At 38.2% G+C, this 19,080-nt stretch overlaps 1 protein-coding gene across 30 annotated transcripts in view; it reads left to right on the top strand.

The window, feature by feature from the left end:
* Positions 1 to 19,080, top strand: part of RIMS1 (regulating synaptic membrane exocytosis 1) — a 309,338-nt gene that overhangs the window by 83,670 nt on the left and 206,588 nt on the right. The window lies entirely within an intron of this gene.

The raw sequence follows: 19,080 nt of genomic DNA, 5'->3' as shown, positions 1-19,080 counted from the left end.
ATGTATGGGCAATTTTTTGGATATAAAGATCCAGTTTTGGCAAAATGAATTTAAAAGTGTGTTTGCATTGTAGTTATCTAACTATATATCTCTCTTATTAGGTGATATTTAAATTCTGGAGACTCTAAATCATTGCCTGCTGGAGGCAGGCTTGTGGTAGACCCAGAATGACGAGGAATGTGACTTTCCTGCTCCTCTGCAGTCTCATATTGTCTACCTTTCCCTTCTCTTTGTGAGTGTCTCTCACACTATCCCTTTCTTTGGTATGGAGAAGTTGAAGGAAATCAGTGTTTCTCCCACCGTTAGACTGGAGGCGATGGGTGGCTGTCGTTTCTCTGTTTGAGACCATGTGTTTTAAGCCTTTTGGTCATGAAGGCTCAGTGCTGGTAACTGTGGTTGTGCAAAAGGATAGAGATGGCAGGCAATAACATGGGGAATGGCTCTGCCCATCACTGCTGAGCCATCTTCAGTGCATTTTCCATTCCTTTGTTCTGTGTTGTGCAGTAACAGGGCCATTCAGCCCATCATTTACTGCTGCTATTCTGTCCATTAGTACAGAATGTTGGTTTCATTTGCTTATAGTCAGGATTCCTTTGAATACGTGCACCAAATAGTTATTCACCCCCAACCCTCCCAAAGCGACTTTATGGTGCTGAGCAATTGCAAATTAAAATGGAAAGTGTGCTTTGGTGCTTTGCTTTTCTGTAGTTGCAATGACGTCTGGGGAAATGCTGCAATGGAGAAATTCTGTGTTGAGGTAATTCTAGAAATCATGTTCACATTAGAAATCCCCAAACTGTACTTTATTTAAAAATGTTTTAATGAGCTGCCATATTCAGTGCCTTAATCTGTCAAAGAGAAGTGCATGGGAGTACATTTCAAATCCCAGGGTGGAATTGAGGGAAACATGTTAGAGATGCCATGCTAAATTTTCATGATAGAAGGTATTGGTTTGTTCCCTCATACCTTTCCCGGTATTAACTGGTAGTGAGAAGCCATTGCAGGCTCTATTGTGGTGTAATAGGAATGAAAGAAAAAAACAAGGGAGTAATTGAAATATTCTTTAGCAATCATAGAAATATCTTTATTTTATACTTCTTTGGAAGATTCTGCAGCAAAAGAGACTTGTGGACTACCTCTAGTATTTTCCCTTCATGAACAGAAGAGAACTGGGAAACTGAGAATTCCTGGTGAGTTTTGCTTGGCTCAAAATTATATTTTGCTTTGCGAGGCATCTCTGTGAGAACATTTCTGTTGCTACTGTCACTTGGATTGCTCTAGCATCTAGGAGCTGTAGGTCTGGGGTGGCATCCTCATTGGAACTGCGCACAAAGAATGCCACAGAAAACACATTATCTGAAAGCGTTTGTAGTCTAAACAGACAGATACTAGCATGAAAGGAAGGAGTGTGAATATCCTGGTTAGCATAATAGATACTGATCTCAAAGTTTACACCATAACCATTTTCAGGTAACTTACAACAACAGAATTTGAAGAGAGGATTTGAATAAAATGCATGTCCCTCATTTCACCCATTATGTCTTCAAGCCAATTTAGTCTCATCTTCCTTCCTTTCAATGTTCTTATCCTCTTTCTTAGAGATACTTGGCTGTCGTGGTTTGAGCCCAGCTGGTAACTCAGAACCACACAGCCGCTCGCTCACTCTCCCCCCCCCCCCCTTCTTCCTCCCCCCGCTCCCGGAGGGATGGGGAGGAGAATGGGAAGAATGCAACTCCCACGGGTTGAGATAAGAGCAGTCCCGCAACTAAGGTATAACACAAAACCACTACTGCTACCACCAATGATAATAACGATTAGTGAAATAACAAGGGGAGAGGATACAATTGCTCACCACCCGCCGACCGATACCCAGCCCTACCCGAGCAGTGATCTGGGCCTTCTGGGTAACTCCCCCCGGTTTACATACTGGGCATGACGTGCTGTGGTATGGAATACCCCTTTGGCTAGTTTGGGTCAGGTGTCCTGTCTCTGCTTCCTCCCGGCTTCCCCTCCTCCCTGGCAAAGCATGAGACTGAGAAAGTCCTTGGTTGGAATAAACATTACTTAGCAACAACTAAAAACATCGGTGTTATCAGCGTTGTTCCCAGGCTGAAAGTTAAAAAACACAGCACTGCACCAGCTACTAAGCAGGAGAAAAATGACTGCTATAGCTGAACCCAGGACATTGGCACAGTGATTTCCTGTACTGCAGTAAATCATAAGATGTTGACTTGTAAATTGCAATCCTGTGTTGTGTTCAGTTGCTTTAAAAATATTGCACGCTAGACACTAGACAGGATCAAATAGGTGAAAAGGTCCTCTGTGAATATTTAAAATGAAAAGGAGCGAGAAAAAGCATCAATGTTTTGATGTTACAATTTTAGGCAATAATATTAAGGAGAGCTAAATTAAGGAAGAATACATAAAGCAGCTCTATTAGAGAATGAGTGAAATTCGAATGTTTCTCTTTTAGACTTCGGTTAATTTAAAGTTCCGTATTAAAAGGAGTTACAGACTGGTAGTATGGAATAGCAGAGGCTTTTCCTGATCCTGTAGGTCTGAGCCTGTAGGTTTGTATGATTCTGGGCAGCATGAAGAAGAGAAATAAAAGACTGAGGAAAACAGCAAAATGCCCAAAAAGAGAACATGAATGCATGCATAAGAAACATGGAATCAGGAGCAATAAGGTGTTCAGATTCCTTAATTCAGCTTTTACTAAGTAGACATTACTTTGCCAAAATTTTAGGCACATGCTTGGAATTCCACCTCAATCTGTATAGGGCGTATATCTACCTAATTCCTCATGTAATGAATGGATACTTTTGGAAGATGATCCAGTCTGTCTGATATCTTCCTCTTTTAATCATCTCTAAAGGAAGGTAGGCATTTTTAGGTTTGTGTGTCCTTGTATAGTAGAAGAAATGAAATCCTATCATATTTAGTTGAAAAAATCTGAGACAAGTTTATGCATTGTGAGTCTTCAAGTAGAAAGAAGTAACACATTATGTAAAAAATAAAAATCAGTGACTTCATAGAAATGGCAGAGATGTGCATTCAATCGATTAATGCAGCATCTAAAAAGAAAGGATGGCTAAGTAGAAAACCCTGAAGATGATGTCCACAGCTTATTTTGATTTTGAATTTAGATTTATTACAAATTTCTGCTGGTGCCGTTATGAACTCTGTGTAGTGTGATATATGATTATCAAAAATAATTATGTAGTTTGTGGATATAGCGATATGTAGTTGGAAGAAAAGAATTAAAACTTTTCAAGATCTGTTACCAATGTGTTTTGTTAAACAGGGAAGAAGTTACTTGGCTTTTTCTCTGTGGGGTATCAATACTGCATGTAATACTGGAGGCAAGAAAAGCAATTTCTTTGCCAGTGTCTTTGTCCCCCCTCCCCCCCTTACATTTCTAAGTTTTGGCACCTTGCCCACTTCATAATTTTGGTCCACTCTGCTGCAGGAGTTACCTGCTTTTAAACTCCATCTAGCCAATCATGTGTACCTTCTTGCTTCATCCTAGAAGAGTCTCCTACATCTAATTCTATTTGGGTCAGTCCTTTTTTGACTATAAATTCACAAAGTATTTTCGTTGCTAGCTAAGCTTTAGGGAATAACCTCACTCATCAACTCTCTTGTGTCTACCTTTTTTCCTCCTCCTCCATCTAGTGCAGCACTCTTATAGTTTCTTCTTGTTCTTGTACCTACAAGATGCAACTTGTATTATGTGTGTCTTAGCAGCAAGTTAAAACCCTGTTATTCTCACCATCCTCCCTGCATCTCAACTCCCAGGTGAACAGACCTGCCACCTCTTCACCTCCAGCTTTTAATATGCTATTTGTTAAGACCAAACATGATAGCTGTTTGCAAAGCTCTGAATTCCTTGATCTAGTTGTGCTGGACAAATAGTTAAGAGGGAAGACCATCCCTTCTCAAGTGGCATTCTTGGTCTTAGCTCTAGATCCTATGTGAACATGAGGAAACTACTGTAATTTTCAATCCTCAGCATATGCTACCATACTGAAAATGCATAGGACAAAAGGTCTTGAAGAACAAAATGCTTGGGTTTTGTGGTTCAGGAATTAATGAGATTCCTGTCTTTCTTCTCATCTGAATTAGGCATTTTGTTAGTTTTTACATCTTGACTTGCTTTTACTTTTCTGATATTCCAAAAAGACAGTTTTCTCATCTGCAAAACATTTCTGTTATTGAGGATGTACGCGTATGTAAGACCTCAAATGAGGGAACAGTAAGGCATTCATACCAAGGGGGATCATGTAATTGTCTGGTTTGTACAAATATATCCATAGATCAGAATGGTTTTACACATTTATGTGATCAAGAGCTTGAAAGGTGTTGCACATACATATGTTCTGACATACATTGCATGAATTTTTCACATACAACATCCTACAAGATAGTGTAAGCACATGGAATTTATAAAGTTGGAAGCGACAGAACTCTTCTCATTTCATTAACTCAATATATTAAACATATTAGTGAAGAATTATTTCAGCATGGATAAAGGACACTCTTGTATTATTAAAAGTTACTATCAAAAGGTTTATTCCTTTCAATTTGAAGGATGACATGATACATGATTGTTGTTAAAGCATAACCAGAAATATCGTATTTAGATTGAGTGTGGCTTTGTGGTTTATAAATGTGAATTCAGGTTATTTCAGAAAAATAATACAAATTTGATAACAGAGACTGTGATTAGGTTACAGTTGCACAAATGCTATTACTATGGTTCTTCTTTTCTGAAGTGTAGAAAAGATTTTTTAAAAAGTGCTGACAAAATTTAAGTGTCTAAATATCCTGCAGTGCTCTTCCCTGTCAAAAGAGGAGCTCTCTCCCTGAAGGCACTTCCACAGTATTGTCCATCGGGGCTGGAACTTGATTTTCTCCCCCCTCCACCCCACTTTTTTTTTCATGTGTGTGAATACATGCACAGGAGGGGTGTTTGGTGAAAAAGCGACTTTCTAAAATGGCATAATGGGCTTTTGCCTTGTCTCAGACTAACTAAAATGCTAGAATTGCCATCAGTTCTGTATTTGAGGTTCCTATAGGAAGCATATGTGTTGTCGTACTCCAAATCTTACAAGTGAAAATGAACACACCATATATATGAAACTAAGTATTTATTGTTAGTCCAATTCATGTTTTAATAACATAATACTTCAAATTACTACTTGTGTTATAATAAGATGTATTTATAGTCCGAATTAATACACAAGAACCTATATAATACAGATAATATTGTTCCACAAGAAAAAACAACACAAAATCCTTTTTCTTTTTTTGTTGCTATGCCTGCCCTTCCAGTGTTCCTCAGGGTCCTACCCTTAGCGGCTTTGTTTTCTCCCGAACAAAATGGGTGCAGGGAGGTTATGACAAGTTGTCAGCACCTTGAGGTCTTCCTAGGAGGAGCTGATGCTCATGAGGGTGTTTCTCCCCATTTGCTGGATGGGAGCCTGCTGCTGATGCTCACTCACCCTACGTGTTCTGGTCAGCATGAGTTGATTTTTATTTTTTTTTTAACTCAGTCTTGCTCGCTTGGTTTTTTTCATTGGTCCACAATGTTTTTCCATCATCTTTGTTGTCTTTATTGCTGTATTTTTCCTGACTCATGAGGTTGCACTCCTGCAGTGACCACTGGTTGACCACTGTCACTCCTGTGTGTAGTCTGGGACCTCTGGTGTCATCCACATGGTATCATTCTTGTGTGCACCCCCCCCCCCCACTACACAGGCAGTTTAATCTACACAGGACAGCTGCTTATTACTACTATAAACTAAAGCCGAACAGAACAACCTTAAGCAATAGTTATTTTGACTGCTAAACAATTGCTTTCAAAGCTATAACTGAATCAGGGCCAAGACAAACCCAAGTCCAAATTAATAAATTAAATATTTAAATATTATCATGTCTGCAGAATGTTATTTTCACATATAGCTTCTCTTTTAAACTGTTTTAAGGATATTGAAGTAATTGGAGTCTTGACTGCTTTCATTTCCCATGAAAAGGCCTAAATACATACTTTCCTTTATACGAAACTGACATGTAGAGTGATCTATTCTATGCTTGTCCTGGTTTTATATGGAGTCATGGCTTACCTTTAATATAGTGTTTTTTCTAGCTTACAAAAGTGAGATCTAGTAAATTAACCTTTTCATTCTAGTATTTTCTGACTTGAGAATAGAATTTCTGCTATTAACATGGAGAGTTGAGCTCTTTATCTGTGGCTTTAGGCCATGGAATTTGGGTTTCTTAAAAATATCAGAATTTCATTTTCCAGATCCTGTCATTTAAATTCAACAAGAGAAGAGCAACAGTTTCATTGTCTAGACTCTTATTTTCATTTGCAAAACAGAAGTTCATATTGGGTAGGACTTCCCTCTGTGTGTTTAGGATGGATTTCTAAGTTTGGGGTAAAACACCAAAGAAGTTGCTTTGTCATGGAGTCAAGTTAAGGTCATTACTGAAATGAGGTCTGGAAATCTTTCTCATTTCCAGTCAGATAATTATCTACTCCACATATTATAAAAGCTTGTCTTTTATCTTACAAGCAAGCAGCTCTCCAGTTTGTTCTCCTTTATGTGATGCGGTGTTGAGGTGATTAAACATATGGTGTGATTGGGCCAACTTTTGGACATCTCTTCTTCTAACCCTACAAACTGTTCAGCCATCTGTGCATGCTCTGAAGTTCAAAGGAACCCAAGAAAGCACCAGCCCGAACCGGGGGTGGTAGAGATGGGGACAGAGATCATCTTGTATCATGTAGACAGCTGAGCTCGCTCTTGGACCCTTTGTAAGAATTTTCTAAGTTATGTCATTAGGTGAGACCACCAATAAAATAGCCACCCTGTTTCTTTTTAAGTCAATAGCAAAATTTCCATTGACTTCAACTGAAAGATAACTGGACCCAAAAGGCTAATTAATGTCGGTTAATGTGTTAGAGGCATCTCTTAAGGAAATTTTTTTGTAGACTATCCGGGTCTAATTTAGGTATCTGATCACCAAATTAATTACTATTTTTTGTGTTTTTTCAATTATATTTACTGTTTTTCAATTATATTTACTGTTTATTATCTCAAATAAATTAAAAAAAACCCCAAACAACAAACCAAAAAAAAAAAGTGGAGCAAATAGGGAGCTATTCAGGCAATGAAAAGCACATTTCTACTTCTATGAAGTAATTGCACTACAGACTCCATTCATTATAACTAGGGTCAGGATTCAGTTGCCTGAAGGTGGGAATCTAGTGTATCTATTTGAGATGCTCTTCAGAACTTCTTATTTGTAAGCATCTGTGTGTATGGGGCTCCCACTTTTAAGGTGCAGTGTTAAGCAGGTAGTATTTTGTTTGTTTATACAGCCGCCAATCTCAAACCCCCCTGTTTTAAATGACTCTGTCTCTGAAGGATCTAATACACTGTAGACTATGCTGCACTGTGAGATCTAGAAAGAGAAATTTTCTTACTTACTAATCCTCTTGACTTAATCACTTCAGCTAATGAATAAGGAAGGAAGTAAGTAAACTAAATAGAGCAATATTGGCTTGTCATAGTGGAAGCCTGCTAATGCATTTAATATTTTCCAAATAGAGAAGAAGAAAATTAAACAGTAGAGCAGTATTTTTGCAAGATTCTGAAAGTGCTAAAAATGAATGTGTGACAAAAGTGACACTGTACTTTAATTTTTTTTTCTCTTTTCCTAGCAAGTCATTTGTGTTGTCATCTCCAGTTCCCTCTTTGTTTTCAGCACCTATAAAGATTTAAGCTGGAAATTTTATCTTTGTCTCTCAATTCTTGTAACTCTAAATATATCTTGTGTGAATCCACCTTTGCTCTCCTTGCAAATAAAATGCAAATCGTACCCTTGCCAGAGCTAAACAATTATCTATGTGAAATCAGAAAAAAATAATTGACTGCTAAAACTGAGATTCACTTTCCATTTGAGAAAATCATGGAATGCTATGTTACGTTTGGCTCTAAAAATGTACATAAAAATGTCAGAATTTCAGCTCAAAGAAATATCCTTTTTCTGAATTAGGCTTTTTAGATACTTTTTGTAGTGGTTGTTTCAGGTCACAAGAACAATTGAACAACAGATACTCATGGGGTTTTTCTATGGTAACGTGTTGGAATTTGTAGGAGTCGAATATTTGGGATTTAAGATTAAGGGTCAAAACCAGTAACACCGACAGAGGCAGAGTGAGCTCTGCGAGGTGTATGGAAAGTTTGCCAGTGATGCCAGTTGTGATAGCAGAGTTGACAAGAGGACAGTGGCCACGATACCTCACCACTGCTGAAGAGTATGCACAAGGAGAAGTGGGCGAGCTATTCATAGCGTTGGCAGCAATGACAGCATGAGCAATAAACAAGAGTGTTCCACTTCAGTCAAGAATTCAAAAGCCTTTTCATGAACTTAATTAAGAAACTTTCCTGACAGCAGGGACATACTAATTGTCTGTGGCATCCTCGACGAAGGAAATCAAAGGAGCTCTGCTGAAATTCAGGATTTGCAAGCAATCAACTTTCTTACCAGCCAGCATCTGAAAGCTAAAAATAGGAAGTAGAATGAAGAAGGGATTTCAGGATTGTTTCTAAGGAATTTCTCCTGACTGAAGACTTTGGGATTTAGCTAAGGGGCATTCGTAGAAGACAATAGAGATTCAATACTCAGGAGCATTTTGCTGCAACTATTTTTTTTCTTTTTTTTTTTGTGAAAGTAAGATAAGGCTTAGTTTATTAAATTTGACTGTGATGTACATTGCCTAGAGTTTTTGACTGGAGGGGTGGAGAATAGTTACCTTAGAATAGCGAGAGCCTTCTTTCTTAAGGAGGGACACCTGACTCTTTTTTTTTTTTTTTTTTGTGACAAGAAGCTATCTTCTATGAATTTGAAAAGTTTTCAGTAGTACAGATGATCAAGGGAAAAACATACACCTGAATGGCCAAGAGAATGAATGCTTTTGATTTTTTCCTCCCCTTAAGAAATTGATTGCCATTTTTCATTGTGATTAATATTAAATACTCATGTAGGACTCTATCTGTAAATCCTGGGTGTCATAAAAATGCAAGTAAATTTTTGTACTTTAAAAAATTTCAAACACGCTTACTAAGAACTGCAGGAAAGATTTTAAGTAATTCTTTATAGACACTACAAAGAAGAAAAAAGGGCGATATTTTTAGTCTTTTTCAGAGTTGAAAAAATAATATAATACTTTGAAACGTGTCTTCCAACCCAAACCATTCTGTGATTCTGTGTTTCTGTGGAACTTTCATTTGCTTACATTCAACAGTATCCTGTCAAGTTTAATATAGAATATTTTCCAGGGAAGGTGATATTTTAACTGGCTAATCTACCTGTGTAACATGGGAATGATACAGTTACCTTTACTCATCTGTCTTTAATCCTTATAAACACAGATACAAACTGTTTGGAATGATAAGCTATGACGTACAGAATGTTGGTAAGGAATACCAAAGAAATTAGGAAAAAAATCCAGATTTGCAGGCAGTAAAAGGTTGTTCAGGAATGTATTTTAGACAGAAGATACCAAAAGGTATAGAGTGGCCCATTTTCAGATGGACCTACTAGCACTGCTAATATGCACAAAAAGTGAGAGCGTTAGGTCAGTATTTCTGTTTGCACACAGAAAAAATGGAGAAGTATATTAGCATCCTGTGAGGACAAGAAATCATTTCTCACTTCGATGATAACCAACCAAAGAAATCTTGAGGCAACACGTGCTTTAGGTGAATATTTAAAAATAAGTAAGTCTTAGTTAACTGTGCAGAAGACCACTAAAAGACTTGGCTGCAAAGTCTATGGTTGACTGATGCTCTTTTTTTTTTTTTTCCTCCCACCTGTTATTAAATTTGGGAAATCAGAAAAATTCTGTAAATTTATGAGATTCCTGATGTAGAGACAGTATTCAAAAGAGACACTCAGATGACCAAAGTGGCTATTGGGCCATTAAGTCTGACATTCGTCCTTGGCATTTGTAATACAGCATTTGGAAAATGGTCAAAGGAGGGACACAGTTCTTAAGGTATTATATTTTTAAAGCTTGTGGAAAGGTTGCAAAAGGTTCTGCTAAGAGCTGCAATACTGTTTCAGGTGCTGGAGAAACTACTTTGTAGTGGAGGATTTAGAGATCTCAATCTGTTTAGATTATCACACAGGAGATCAAGAGGTGACTTGATTATAAAGTGTAAACACTTTCATACACCTCTAAAAGCTTTTTAATCTAGTGGTGAAAGACAGAATAAGCATCGAGGTATGAGAGTTGAAGTGACTGTCCTTGGAAGCAGGGCATGCATTTTTAATGGTGAGGGTGATTCACCTAGGAGGTGCTGATATTCTCTCAGTATTCTCCGAACAATACTTGCTTCTTGTCTTAAAGTTAATGCATTATACAGCTTCAGATCCCATCAGCACAATGTTATACACTTCCTGAACTCCAGGACTTAGGTAATTTGTTTTTCCTTTTCTTTAGCTTGTCTTTTTTTTTGTTCGGGTTTTTTTGTTTGTTTGTTTTTTTATTTGGTTTGTTTGCTTTTTCCTAAAGGAGGGAAAGAAGGGGCCATTTTCAAACCTGTTTACTGGAGCTAGAACTGAATTTTTTTGATGTCAACATGTTGCAAGGTGTGTTAATGGGCTCATGTTTTACATCTTCCTAAGTCAGGAGGAGGTTTCCTAAAGGAACTAATTGACATGTTTTATGGTGTAGTGAAGACAACTTACCTAGATTTACTGCTTTAAAGTATTTCATTGTATGTGCTGATAAGATTTCCAATATAATGGTTCCATCCAGTCCACTGTTTCTCACTCATCAGTCATACATACCACCAATCATAACTCCCTGGTAATTAAGTACTGATACGAAGTGTGTAAAGCCATACTTCCACACTCCTTCAGGCTAAAATAGTAATCTATGTGACTTCTCTATATGGCTTCAGAATCTATACAAAACACCTAATTATCCCCCAGGTGACTTGACTTAGCAAAATAGCATAAAATAGGATACCTAGTGGATTTAGATTCAAACTTCTTATCTAGGGATACTCTCATTTGAGTTCCTAAACCTGTCTGCTTCCTTCCAGTCTTTCTCACATATATTTTGGTCTTCTAATGACCTGTGGCATAAATAAATTACAGGAGCAATGGCAGGGAGCACAGTCCTCATCACAGAAGAAAGAAGATCCTGTCTGTCTTTTAATGTACCATATCCTAAGTCATGTCTTCCGAAAGTGTTAGAGACAGCAATTTGCACTAGTGCAATCATAGAATCATAGAATGGTTTGGCTTGGAAAGGACCTTAAAGATCATCTAGTTCCGACCCCCCTGACATGGGCAAGGACACCTTCCACTAGACCAGGTTTCTCCAAGCCCCGTCCAACCTGGCCTTGAACACTTCCAGGGATGGGGCAGCCACAGCTTCTCTGGGCAACCTGAGTTGTTCCAGTGTCTCACCACCCTCATAGTAAAGGATTTCTTCCTAATGTCTAATCTCAATCTACCTTTTGTCAGTTTAAAGCCATTCCACCCTGTCCTATCACTACATGCCCTTGTAAAAAGTCCCTCTCCAGCTTTCTGATAGGCTCCTTTTAGGTATTGGAAGGCTACTCTAAGGTCTCCCTGGGTACCTTATCTTAGCAGGATGTTTTTCTGTCCTGTTTTTTGAATATGCACATAATATTGGACATACCAGGATATTATTTTGCTAATCTTGTCAATTTATTGAGAGGAAGAAAAGGTGAGAGTTGCTGCTACCCAGAGATACCTACGCCTTGTCTATTTTCATGTAGGAAAAGCACTACCTTTCATCAAGCAAGTCAGATTTTTTGTACACTTTTCATTCAGTGTGACAAATTTGTCTGGCAAATTTTAGCTAATTTCCTACTTTTTGGGAAGCTGGGAGATGTGAGGCCACATCAGTGACATGGTTGGGTCAGTCAGTGTTCTGGGCCCAGCTCACCTCTTTGCTGTTCTGGCTTTAGACCAAGGTGTGGTGCAATGCACAGGTGGCCTGGTAGGTGATTTTCTTTGAATCATAAACGAAGTCCCAGTATTTGTACTGTTGGCCAGCTCTGGGAATTTTCTCAAAGCCTCTAGATTTTCCCTTGTATGTCAGAAATGCCCTGGTGGTTGTTCAGATTACAGCTGATGGGAAGAAATTTTTAGTTTTCCACTTGGGTGGAGAGGGATGATAAGAAATTGTCATCTTCTGTTTTGAAGTATCTCACTCTAGGTACCCATACAGCTTCACTCTTCATTGTTTGCTCAGCTTTTAGAGAGTATTGTACAAAGTGCTGGATAAAAATGCCACTTATGCGCTTCTCACACAGCTTTGGATTTTACATCATGTACCCGAAGTAAAGGGAGAGAGTGCCTTTTAAAAGCGTGGCACAGAACAAGACTACAAAATAGTGGTCTCATTCTACAACTGTTCCGTGTGGTTGTGAAAAATCTGTGAATTTGGCAGAAGGACAAGTCAGTGATCATCAAAACCACAAGAACTCTGCCTAGATGAGCATAGTCTGCTGGCTCAAGCAGTAAGAAATCCTGATGTAAAGAATGATGTTCTTCTTTTACATGTTGCTCCATCTGGAAATCTGTTTTTAGGTTCAGAAAATACTGAGCTATGACAGGAACTAAATCCTGCTTTAGTTTTTGGCTTTTTAAAGGTTAGCCAAAAGTAATGAAATGCCTTTTTTCTGCTAGAGAATAGGTAAGAGACTAATGTTGTGAGACTAGTAAGAGACTAGATCCAAGTACTCTGGAACAAATACTGACTTGGTCACTTGAAAAATTGTCAGTGTTATTTCTATGGACAGAGCTACACAGGAGTGTCAGATTTGTACCTGGAGCCTTCTGTGTAACTGGACCAAATTTTCTGGAGGGCTGACCTTACTGTGCGTGATGGTTCACCAGCCTGTGGACTGCTGTGGCAGTCAAAATGATCAGGAAGCCTGAAGTTCTGTGAGTGCACGTTGCTTAATGGGCTGTTGTGAGAACCACTGTAGAATATTAGAAAAATATTAACCAAGGAAAACCTTTGGAGAAACGTCTCTCTGCCAGATTTATGGGTATTTCAGAGTAGCAGGCAGAATCATAAAACAGGTTAGTAGACTTTGTGCAGTGTTTCCCAAAGGACGCTCACTCCTGTTATTGAAGATATTATTGGTTTAAAATGAGCCCTAAGGGTTTTCTGTCAGGACTTATATGGGAAATGGGTTGGCAGAAACACTTCTTCTCTTAAAATCATACCTATGACTTGTATGGCTCCTTAGGAGAGAACCCCAGTGGGTCTGCTAGATGTGATTAAAGAGCACTTGGTTAATGAAGCATCCCGCTTGGTGTCCTTCTCCTGTACTGTCTGTATGGCAATTTTCCAATATGCCTTATTACAGGAATAAAATCCATATTTTGATATATGTGAGCAGTACTGAACTGCGTGGACTAAATTTCTTTATGAGAATGTCTTCTTGGAAGAGTCTAGGATAAATAGTAAGCTTGGAAATTCATCAAACTGTTGATAGAAAACAGGAAGGAAAGGAGAAGAAAACCTGAAATTGGATGTCATGGGTTTCTATAGGCCTTGCTGTGGAGGTTTAGATCAGAGGAAATATATTAATTTGGGGCTCCTACTTTCTACTCAACAGCTTCATCAGGTAAGAGGGTTTTGCAGAAAAATTATTTGTTAACACTGATTTAATTCTTAGCTTGTGCGGTTCTCAGCATCAAGAAGCAAGGATGCTCACCACAAAAAAGGCTGTATTTTTCTACTGAGAATAATTTCAAGCTCAAGACAATCTTCTTAAAATAGTTATGAACAGCTATATTTTATGGAAAAAATAGGTAATAAAAATGTAGAGAGCATGCTATGGGTTTTCTTTCACAAATAATATTCTTGAGAACATTTAACTTCAGTAGAGAGTCATTAAAAGAAGGAATTAAAATAAATCACAAATATAAAAAGCCTTGAATTTTTTAATTTTACCATGTGCCGTGCTTAAAGCATAAAATAAAACCAGTTAATGTTCTCGTTTTCTAATTTTCTAATTCACTAAAATGCCATATGCTTTTCATTTGTGTTTACTTTGGCATCCAGAAGAATGAAAAGAATTAAATAATGCTGGAGACAAGCTTAATCATTGTCTTGTGTTCAAGCGCTTTGATGGTATATTTAAAATAGATGTGTGAGCCTTTTTTGTTCCTTGTAATATGGAAATTATAAAGGAAGGTGAACAGGATGATAAATTAGAGATGCTCTCAGCGAGGCTGTTAAATTATTTTTAGGTAGAAGACATACTGTACACACTGAGCCTCAGCTGAATATAATTAATTTGAAACGTTATCGCTGTTGTGCTTGCAGTCCTATTGTAATTTTTTTTCAGTTCTGCATCTTGCTGGCTCCTATCACACCCCTCACTGTGAGATCTTTTCCTGTTTTGCACGTGTCCTGTTTGTTACCACCATATGGTAGTTAGAATTTCAGTAGCTTTGGTCTGTTTACAGACCACTGTGCTTTGTCATATTTTTGCTGCTCACCCTGCATTGCCATCTGATACCTGTCATCTGTTTAACACATTGGATGCCAAAAATACTCAGATTCTTTTTTTTAAGTGCATGTGTGAGAAAGACTGTTTCAGAAAGCTGTTTTAATAAACATTGATCCAAAGTAATTTCCTGTTATGTTGAACCAGTACCCACACCTCTCAACTTTCCAAACTTTTTAAAAGGTGCCAGCTGACTGAAGAGACATACTGCAGCACTGGGGATTTATTTTATGTTATTTTATTATTTTTTTGCTTGTGTGCAGTGCATTGTTGGTGTGGGACTGCAGTGTGTTTAAGCAGCTTTTCCCCTGCGTGATTGTAACAAAAACAATATTCTCAGAATACAGCAGGGTCTATTCTTAGCTTGGTTGCGAATTGCAACTTTATTAGGGTTGCACTACGTAACAGTTTTTGAAACTGGTTTGACAGATAAACTACATTATGATTTGCAAGTGTTGGCATTAGTGATGGCTGGTGCCATTTTAATCCAGCATTTCAATCTCTTGTGATGTTGGCACCAAAAAATCACTTCACCAACTGTCACGACATAATTACATTTTGGGGCTGGAGAACAGGTAATATGAAAAACGATTGTATCACTGAATTAGAGGTAGAGGAGTCTGCAGCAGCATTTGGGGTATTAAACATGGTGAATTTTTCATTCAGTAGTATTTTAAGATACAAAAATCTTGACTTGCCAGGTGTTCGTAAACTTAAAATTTAGAAAAAATGCTCATAAGCCTCAGTTTCCTATGGCTTCTTGGTGGGACAAAGAACAACAGCAACTCACAGTTGTGTACCAATGGTGAAGCCATATAATCTGTGGTCATCTTCTACTGGCTTCCCTGGGCATTGCTGTGCATGGGGTGCTCCAAACTGATGTAACAGCTTAAAAGTGCAAGGACCACGACCAACTGCCTACAAAGGGTAGCTAATCTCTTAAGACCTTTGGGTTATCCCATCTAGTGAGTGGTTGTCCTGCTCTCCACTGGCTTGGATTGTCCCTGTTTTAGGTAGCTTGATTGATCAGGACAAATTCTACCTGGGTTATGTGATTCATCCAACTGAATTTAGTGATGCTACTAGTTAATATTGTTCAGTTGGATAAATGGGCTTCTCTTTATTTTCCGTCTCACATGCACTGCTTCATTAGTAGTTCTGTATTCAGAATAAGCTAAATACTGGTACCTGTGTTTGCGATTTTGCGTAGGTGCCAATTTGTGCCTTACTTTTAAAAACTGTTACTTAAGATTTTTATTGATCTGCCCCTCCCCTCAACCCTTAAACTGAGCTTTTCTACTGTGACACCAGCGCTCTCCTTGGCTTACCCTCTCCCCTTCAGGCTTTTTGCGGTTTGTTTTACATGACACTCAGTTATTCTCCATGTAATGGCTGGTCGGTTATGATGTGATGGCCATCCTTAGAAAAAAGTCATGCCCATGGTAGCATATTATGTGATTCAATAAATTATTAAAAAAATTTAAGAGATCACCATTTATTTCTCTTTTGCTTCACTCTGAAAACAGATTAGGTTTTGTTTGTTCACAAAAATATTATTTTGGTGAAGTTTAACTTAAATAAATGATATTTGTATTCCGTAATAAAATGAAGCTGATGATTTTTAAGAGAAAGTAAATCAAGGTATTCTTTACTCATTGATTTAATGTATTTTAATGGACATTTGCTGTCAGAGCCACTTCACAAAATAGTATTTTACTGGAGAAATTTCCTATGGGACTCAGAGACTACTGCTCCAAGGATCATTTGGTACTTCTTTCAGTGAAGTAGTGGCAGTAAGGCCATTACAAGCTGACACAGGCCAGCTCTTTCAGGAGATACGTTTTGTGTGTCTTTTATACAACATGTAGAAGAGATGTAGTGCTGGGTTAGATTCAGGAATATTTAAGTAAATGAGGAAAATGAAGACATCTCTTAGTCAGTTGATATGGAAAAACATGATCCACTAGCTGAAATATTCCACTTTTTACAGCCTGTTATAGGAATAGAGATGGAAACTTCTTGCTTATTAGCTCTTGAAGCAACAATAAAGAAAAAAAGTAAGCCCCACCCAGATTAGGTAGCACAGCTTTTAAGCCTATTATTATTAAAGTGGTTATATTCTATTGGTACTTCTAGCTATTCTTTCCCCACTTTTTTTATGGTTGTGGGTTCATAGTTTTTTCTTGTGACAAAAGCTTTGTGGAGTGATTTGGTACTCGTTCTTTGCATTAGAGGTCATTTCCTCCTCACCTGCTAATCACTACTCCTGATTCTCGACTGTGTTGAAGCACACTTATTTTATGAATGGTATTGTTTCATGTTGCTCTGAGAAAATCCAGAGCTGTTGATTTGGCTGGGGAAGACAGTAATTAGTTTCTCTCTGCATCTTGATGAAACTTTCTTTGAGGATGTTTCCACCAGTCTTTTTTAGAAAGAGTTATAAAAGGAGCTCATACCTAACATATTTGGGGCTTGATGTTTTTACTAAGCAACTGTGTATGAAAATTACTTGTATCTGCAAAGTCAGTAATGTAAAAGCACATGCCTGTAATCTCACAAATGTTACTAGCATGGCTAGGTGTCTCTGGGATGTTTGCTTTCTGCCATATATCTGTACTAAAACAGCTCATCTGTTATGCTACATAAAAAGAACAGAATGAAGACGTTTCACTGAAAGAAAAAAGGTAAATTAACTGTAGTTAAGGGCCTTTAATATTTTTATAATTCTTTTCTTGGTATCAGAGTAAGCCCTGGTTTCATAATTTCAAGTAAGCCTTACATTAAACTTTCTTTTTAATATATCTCTCATTTATTGGATGAATAGATGTTTCTCTAAAATAGCTGGGAAAAGAAGAGAGGACTCTTAATCTCATTTCCTCGTTTAGCAGGGGCTAAATTGTAAGAGTGTTGCGAGATGCTGGAAGTTGGTCTTCATGTTGTGGTTTGATAATGTGGTTAGGCAGCAGGTAGGAGAAAATTTCTCAGGTCTCTTTTTACAGTGGATCTTATGGAAACTGTTGATCTGACAAATTTTAGAGAATTGAAATTTACTTTTAAAGCAAACTCTGTGGCAAATCTTGTTATTTAGATTTCAGTAGGAAACCCCTTTTTTTCCAAGCAGCACGTATCCAAGTTAAAGTCAAATAGAAACAGTCTTCAGTCTGCAACTTGAAAAATGTTAGGACTTTATTCCTCAAATTGCTTGGTTTTGACAGTGCAGTTGCAAAAGCAGCTCAAGCTAGCACTTCTGCTGCAGTGAATGGTTTTATCACTCTTCCTCAGTGTCAGATTCTGCTGCTACTTTTTTTCTAAACCATAAGCGTGAATGCAACTGTGTGGGCTCAGATTTTTTTTCCTTCGTTTGTGTCTAACCCCATTCAGTTCCCTGGGGTTAGACACAGGGAACTGCGTGGCTGTATAGATATTGCTGTCCCTCAGTCATTGTGGTTGGTTTTCCTGCAACAGGTATTGCCTGAATGCTGTAAGTAAAATAACGTATTCCCTTACTTCTGCAGTTTTGATGCATGAGTAGTTAGAGCAATCTTGAAAACCTGGATATGTTTACAGGGCCTGTGTTTATTACGTAGATAACACTTGGCCCTGAATGCTTGTTTTGACAACTCTCCCTGAGAGAAGGACTGTAGTGTAGTGATATTTCCATAACTTTTTAAGTGATTGCATTTGGTAAAATTCAGGCTGCTAACAGCATTATGTGTATGAACTCATGAAACTTCTTGAACTCTGGCACTTGGAGCTGGTGACAACTCTTCAGAGCAAACCAGCTGCTCTCCTGCTGCACTGTCTGTGTTAGGAGAGCTGAGTGATAAAGAAATTAAATGGGAAAGTGCAGCAGACCTGTGATGTTTATGTGAGAAAACTGATATTGGTGAGATTGTTCACAAAGGTAAGAGGTATGTTAAAATGCCCATACTGGTTAAGACCAAAGGACAAGGCATTAACACATTGTGGGGTGTCCTCACCACACTTCCACTGGCTCTGGGCAAACTATCCGTGTACAGCATTGGGAAGAGGAAGCCTGGCAGAGGATCCTGGTGACTTTGGAGCCTCCAACTTCCTACCATGTCTCTGGACAGAATTCTGTTTGAGTAGTCTGCTGACTCTGTGGAGGTCTTCAAGCTGCTTCAAGCTTGGTTTCCCCTGCGATTAACTGTTTTTAAAGTTAGTGAATTATTTTTCTCTTACCCCCCTCTACTTCTCTCTTTTTTCTTTTATTAAAAAAACAAATAAATAGTTCGTTGACTCCCATGATCATTTTCCTAGCTTCATGGTGGTGATGCAGGTGTTTAGCTCCATCCGTCTTCCTTAGGTCATGTTAGAGCTGGAGAAGCAACAGTGACCTATTGGGGCTGCTCAGGAAAGTGTAAAAGTATAAGGCAAAGGGGTAGACATGTCTCCTCTCTGCATGGTACTACTCGTATCACTCATGTATTCTAGCTAAGTACTGAATTGACTGTATTAGGGCACAGGGAGTCTGCTC

Source organism: Strigops habroptila, chromosome 6, assembly GCF_004027225.2.
Source record: "Strigops habroptila isolate Jane chromosome 6, bStrHab1.2.pri, whole genome shotgun sequence".
Classification (NCBI taxonomy): Eukaryota; Metazoa; Chordata; class Aves; order Psittaciformes; family Psittacidae; genus Strigops; species Strigops habroptila.
The sequence above is the reverse complement of the archived record's forward strand: the minus strand, read 5'-3'. Positions and strand labels throughout refer to the sequence as shown.